Source organism: Galeopterus variegatus, unplaced genomic scaffold, assembly GCF_000696425.1.
Source record: "Galeopterus variegatus unplaced genomic scaffold, G_variegatus-3.0.2 Scaffold855, whole genome shotgun sequence".
NCBI classification, from domain to species: Eukaryota; Metazoa; Chordata; class Mammalia; order Dermoptera; family Cynocephalidae; genus Galeopterus; species Galeopterus variegatus.
Genome location: NW_007726966.1, coordinates 14,409 through 21,186, shown reverse-complemented (window position 1 = coordinate 21,186; position 6,778 = coordinate 14,409). Strand labels below are relative to the sequence as shown.

The 6,778-nt window shown below is 36.8% G+C and overlaps 1 pseudogene; it reads right to left on the bottom strand.

Annotated features, from left to right (window-relative positions):
- LOC103590678 overlaps positions 1–6,529 on the bottom strand; it is a 40,496-nt pseudogene extending 33,967 nt beyond the window's left edge.
- Between the last annotated feature and the right edge of the window lie 249 nt (positions 6,530–6,778).

Sequence of the window (6,778 nt, the reverse complement as noted above, 5' to 3'; positions counted from 1 at the left end):
AAGTCAAAACCACACTGAGATAGCATCTCACCCCAGTTAGGATGGCTAATATCCAAAAGACTGTGAATGATAAATGCTGGCGAGGTTGCAGAGAAATAGAAACTCTCATACATTGTTTGTGGGACTGCAAAATGGTGCAGCCTCTATGGAAAATGGTATGGAGGTTCCTCCAACAATTGCAGATAGATCTACCATATGACCCCGCTATCCCACTGCTGGGAATATACCCAGAGGAAAGGAAATCATCAAGTGGAAGGTATACCTGTTTTCCAATGTTCATTGCAGCACTCTTTACAATAGCCAAGAGTTGGAACCAGCCCAAATGTCCACCATCAGATGAGTGGATATGGAAAATGTGGTATATCTACACAATGGAATACTATTCTGCTATAAAAAAGAATAAAATACTGCAATTTGCAACAAGAAGGATGGACCTAGAGAGAACTATAATAAGTGAAACAAGTCAGGCATAGAAAGAGAAATACCACATGTTCTCACTTATTTGTTGAAGCTAAAAATAAATAAATACATACACAAATAACCTGGTGGGGAGAGGAAAGAAGACACAACAATTAGAATTCCTTGAAGTTGATATGACAAGCGAACAGAAAGGACATTGTTGGGAGGGAGGGGTGAGAGGGAGGAGGAAAGGAAGTTTCGGTAATGGGCCACAATAATCAACCACATTATATATTGACAAAATAAAATAAAATTTAAAAAATAAAAGCACAAGCACCAAAGCAAAAATAGATGAATAGCAGGGTAAGGAGATAACCTACAGAATGCAGAAATATTTACAAACCATGCATCTGATGATGGGTTAATATCCAGGATACATAAAATTTAAAAAATAAAAGCACAAGCACCAAAGCAAAAATAGATGAATAGCAGGGTAAGGGGATAACCTACAGAATGCAGAAATATTTACAAACCATGCATCTGATGATGGGTTAATATCCAGGATACATAAGGAACTGGAACAACTCAATAGCAAAAAGAAAGAAAGAAATAATTGGATTAAAAAGTGAACAAAAGATTTGAATAGACATTTTTCAAAAGATGACTTAAAAAAAGGCCAACGGGTATATGAGAAAATGCTAAACATCACTAATCACAGAGGAAATGTAAATCAAATCTGCAATATCATTACACACCAGTTAGAATAGTTATTATTGAAAAGACAAAAAATAACAAATGTTGATGAAGTAGTAAACAAAAAGGGAAACTCCTATTTTATATTTTTAAATTTACCATTTCTGGCTCTCTTTAATCTTTTGTTTAGGGATTAAAATTTTCATGTGATGTCATTTTTCTTCTGCCTGGAGAATTTCCTTCAATATTCCTGAAAAGGAAGGTCTTATGGAAGTGGACTTTCTCAGCTTTTGTTTCTCTGCTGGTGATAATTTTTTCTGTTTTCATATATCTAGAAATGTCTTTATTTCATTTTTTTACATTTTATTATTAAAATATAATTTACTTTTTAAAAATGTTCGATTCAGTAATTTTTAGTATATTCCTTATTTTATACAACCATTAACTCTATCTAATTCCAGAATATTTCCATTACTCCCCAAAGAAGCCCAATTTTTATCAATTATTTCTCAATTTCTCCCTAACCCTAACCCAGGCTACCAATAATCTACTATCTGTCTCTATAGATTTATGTATTCTGGACTTCTCATATTTTAGTAGTCATATGATATGTAGCCTTTTGTCTGTCTTCTTTCACTTAGCATAACATTTTCAATTTCATCTGTGTTGTAGTATCTTTCAATACTTCATTCCTTATATACCTGAATAATATTCCATTATATGCATATACTGCATCTTGCTTATTCATTTGTCATTTATAAACATTAGGGTTGTTTTGACTTTTTGGCTATTCTGCATAATGCTGCTATGAATTTCTGAATTTTGATGGTACAGTAAATAGATTGTTTCTTAAACTCTGTTTTCTGGATGCATCATTGCTAGAGTACAGAAATAGAACTGTACTTTGTATGTTGATCTTGTATCCTGTAACTTTCCTGAACTTGTTTACTAGCTCTAATCACTTTATGTGGATTCTTTAGGGTTTTCCACATATATAATTATGTTATATACCCATAGAGATAATTTGACTTTTTTCTTTCCAATCTGGATGCCTTTTAGTTTTCCTTCTTGCCTAGTCACACTGGCTAGAGTCTCAAGTACAGGGTTGTATAGGAGTGGCAAGGGTGAATGTCCTAGTTTTCTTACTGATCTTAGAGGGAGAGCTTTTAGTCTTTCATTATTAAGTATGATGTTTGCTGTGGGTTTCTCGTAGATGCCATTTATCAAATTTTGGAAGTTCTCTTCTAATTTTAGTTTGTTTAGTGTTTTTAATCATGAAAAGGTTTTGAACTTTGTCAATTTCTTTTCTGCACTTATTGATGTGATCATGTGAGTTTTTAAAAATCCTGTTAGTATGATGTGTATTATTGGTTGATTGTTGTTTGTTGAGCCATCTTTGCATCCCACCTGGTCATAGTATATACTCCATTTTATGTGTTATTTAGGTTTGCTAGTATTTTGTTGAAGATTTTTTACATAAATGACATCACTGGTGATGTTAACTTTCATGACTTGGCTAAGGTAGTGTTAGCGATGTTATTCACCATAAACTTACTGTGCTTCTGTTTTCCTGCTCTTATTGTTTGGAAGCAAGTCCCTTTGTCTGGCCCAAGGTCAAAAAGGGAGAGGGATTAAGCTCTTCTCATAGACGATCTACATATATCTGTTTGAATTCTACTATAAGAAATAATTGTTTCTTCTTTCCCACTTATTTATACATTTGATCATTTATTTACATTAGTATGGAGTCATATGTTTATACTTTGAGTTATAATCCAATACTTTGCTATTTATTTTACTGTTCAAATTGTTTCAACTTTGAGTATTGAAAGAACTTCGACTAATTTTTTTCTGTCTAGTACAGGATTCTCCAGGCTCATTTTGTATTTTCTTGTCCAGGTCCTAGAATCAATAATTTCTTCAAGTAGCCCTGGTTTCTTTCACTGGAGAATGATATATAGTAGGGTTGGCCACCTAGTTTGTGGGGCCCGGTGAAAAATGAAAATAGAGGGCCCCTTGTTCAAAAAGCAGAAAAATAGTGCCATTACAGGTACTAAAATATAAATCTACTTTCTTTCTTCTATGGTCTCTTGACTTCCACAGTTATTTTTTGCTTGATATTTAATGTTGTTCTAAGTAAAAACATATTAACATTTTAAATCATTAGCTTAATTTCCCCATTCATCTTTAATAATGCAATATCAGTTTGAAATGCATGTATAAGATCATTCTACTCATATACAGAATCCACAAAATGACACAATTTGTGTTCTGAAATACATATATATTTCATTCATACTAGAACAGTGTAAAATCCAAACAAACCTAACTCAACTGTTATCATTCCATTTCTTGATACACATTCTATCAATATTTCCTAACCTTGATTTATTGATGTAAAGACAGAAAGGAAATTTCAGATAGGTTGCCCTTTTTGCCTCTTTACTTTCATGTGATCAGCGTTAGTGTTTGGCTAATGCAGGGAGGCAACACAAGTAGGAAGTGTTATGACAGGGCTCCCTGGTCATTTGTGTTTCTTAGAACACCATGCCATCTTTCCACAATTGAAGTAGGTTCTGGTTCAAAGAGGAGCTGTGGCCTCACACGTTGTTTGTTTCTTCAGTTGTAGATGTGGCCATCTGCTCTTTCGTTTGCTTGACTCTTGCTGGCCTCCTACGATCATTGGTAGCCTGGAATTCTGTGGCCACGGGCTTCAAAAATGCCACATGAGCATAGGTGTCAAGGAACAGTGTACATCCTGCATGTATCTTCTGCGCTCAGTTGCATGCTCCCTGTCCTGTTGGACTTCACTTAGAAAACCCAAGTTCAGAGACAATATTATTGTAATTCTGGAATGACGGAAGAGCACTAAATCAAGTGTGGGGCCAGTCTGGGCACAGGGCCCCAATGTTGGATGCAAGCATGTTATGAAATTCATGTAGCAGGCATCACAAATGCTTTATGAAAATAGAGTGGCAAGGAAATGGCAGATACATATTGCATGCGTCTTTTATGCTCACACAATGCTCCATTGTTCCATTGGACTTAGCTTACAAAATAAAAGTACAAGATAAATTAGTAAGAAATTCATCTGATGACAACACAGCATTAAAGCAAGTGCTGAACCATTTTGAGCATGTGACCTGTGGCATGTCCATGGAGCCACATCTGGGCACCAGGTGTGTTTGTATTTTCTGGGATGTCAGAGCTTCTAGGCCATCTCAGCAGACAGGGCTAGGTAACGTGTGTATATTCATCTGTGCACACACACTTACCTAGATTATATCTCTACATATCCACTTGTATACTTATTAAGCTACACATGAGTTCTTACTGATGCTCTGACTATGATCCACTACCACAGGGTTCCTTTAGACTTTCTTCTTTATCTGTAACTGCCATTTCCAACAGTGAGAAGCCTGGCTCGCACCACCCACCCTCCATTTACTTATTTGTTCAACCCTAGTGTACACGTGAAGTAGTTTTAAAATTGAAACCCGTAGGCCTCTGGGACACAAATTTTCCAAGTAGAGTATAGTGTTAATGTACAGCTCCTGTTATCTATATAGCCTTATAATTTCCACTCAAATATCATTTTCCACAGTTCCTTTTTTTCAGTTGGCATACATTAAAGTGAATCTTTATAATGTACAGTTCTATGGCTTTTGAGAAATGCATAGACTCACAGTTTAAAACCTAAAACTAGGCTTGTGGAAATCACGGAATATACAACCAGTACCACCCAGAAAAAATGTGCTCCATGTGAGACGGAACCTAGGATGATGGTGCCCATCCCACAGTGTAGGGAGAGGACACTCAGAGCCACTGTGGACTCAGGAGATGCCAGAGTCCCTCACACCAGAGGAGAGGCTTTACAAAGTAAGAAATGGGGTTGGACTAATTTATCTTGGGAATCAGAATGAGAGGATTTGGTGTTGTCTATATGATTGTGACCCTTCTGATCCCTCAGGCAGATGTGGCAAGGGAACTTAGAGAAAAGTTTTGAGTGGAGCTGTCCTCTGATCATTTATTATCCAGGAGAGAACAAAGTAAAATTAAGAGACAGGTAAAATGTTCCATTGGGAACTCCAAGTTTCTGTGCTCCCCAGCGGGAGCCTGTCACCTTTCTACAGATGCTAAAATTACAGGCCTGCAGAGAGATGAGCTAACATTGTCCCTTCCTTAAAAGTGTGCAGGCCCATCTCAGGTGCACCAAATCTCCTGCACGTCCATCTGGGTAAGTGCTTCTTTATTCTACAGATGTATAACCAGTGTGTGGGCGGGGTCCTAGGCAGGTTGTAGAAGGGATGAAACGGGATCTCTGAGTGAGGTTTGTGGTAGCCTCGGAATGAGCATCAGCTCCAACAGTCCTCCGTGGCTCAGAGGATTGTTTCTCTATATTGCAATGGAGTTATCTTAACATACTTAGTCCTTTAATTTGACATCTCATAAAATTAGTCAGTTTTTTCGTAGTAAATATCAATTTATTTTAGGCTTCCATTTTTTTTCTGAATGAAATAAATTTTGTTGACTTACTATACCACTACTCAAATTACATATTATTATGTTACCTAGTGGGTTTAAACCAATTATCAGGAAAGTGATGTTTTAATATCAGATTTCTATTAAATATACTCAGTTTGCCCCCTCTCATCTTCATAAATCAAATATAACTATTTTATATATGTGACTTCTATAGATTGAGTAGTTAAAAAAATAATTTTAAATTTTTTAGAAGGAAATGAGGGGCCAACCCCGTGGTTCACTCGGGAGAGTGCGGCACTGGGAGCGCAGTGGCGCTCCCGCCGTGGGTTCAGATCCTATGTACGGATGGCTGGTGCGCTCACTGGCTGAGCGCTGTGCGAACGACACCAAGCCAAGGGTTGCGATCCCCTTACTGGTCACCAAAAAAAAAAAAAAAAAAAGGAAATGAGGTTCTTTGTTCCAAACATGATCATATAGAGTTTAACTTCACATTACTGCAAAGTACCTGCTAGCATTTTTCTCATGAAATCTTTCTTGTCTGTCCCAGTTTTAAGTTCACAAATTACAAATTACAATTTAATGATGTCAGCCATTAAGCATCTGCTCTACCAGTGAGGAAATTTCAAATTGGAGGTCAGTGATAACTCGGTTGCAGTCACATTAAACATTTAGAAAACAAGTGAAGGCAATTTAATGATGTCAGCCATTAAGCATCTGCTCTACCAGTGAGGAAATTTCAAATTGGAGGGCAGTGATAACTCGGTTGCAGTCACATTAAACATTTAGAAAACAAGTGAAGATGATGGTAGTTTTCCCTTTACAGCTCCAAAAGACCTAGAAATATAATTTCTAAGAACTGGAGAAAAAGGATATTTGCATCCACTACCCGTGGCCCCAAACTCATTTGACCATGAAACATGATCAGTCTCACCTCCCTGATCACTTTGTCCATTTTTACTTGATTTACAGATGGTGATAATACTCATGACAATGATGTGACATTGAGCTATATGATAATGACAAACCAAAATATGCTCTTTTATGTATGTAAGGCTGGACAAATATGGTTAAGTCCTGGACATAAATTATGTTATTTACACATCATATCAGTCCTATGAGGTGTCACGCTATGCTCATGCTGCAGAGGAGAAAACTGATGTGCCCTCCCTTCCTTCCCTTCACCCCATAGTCGGTTCACACA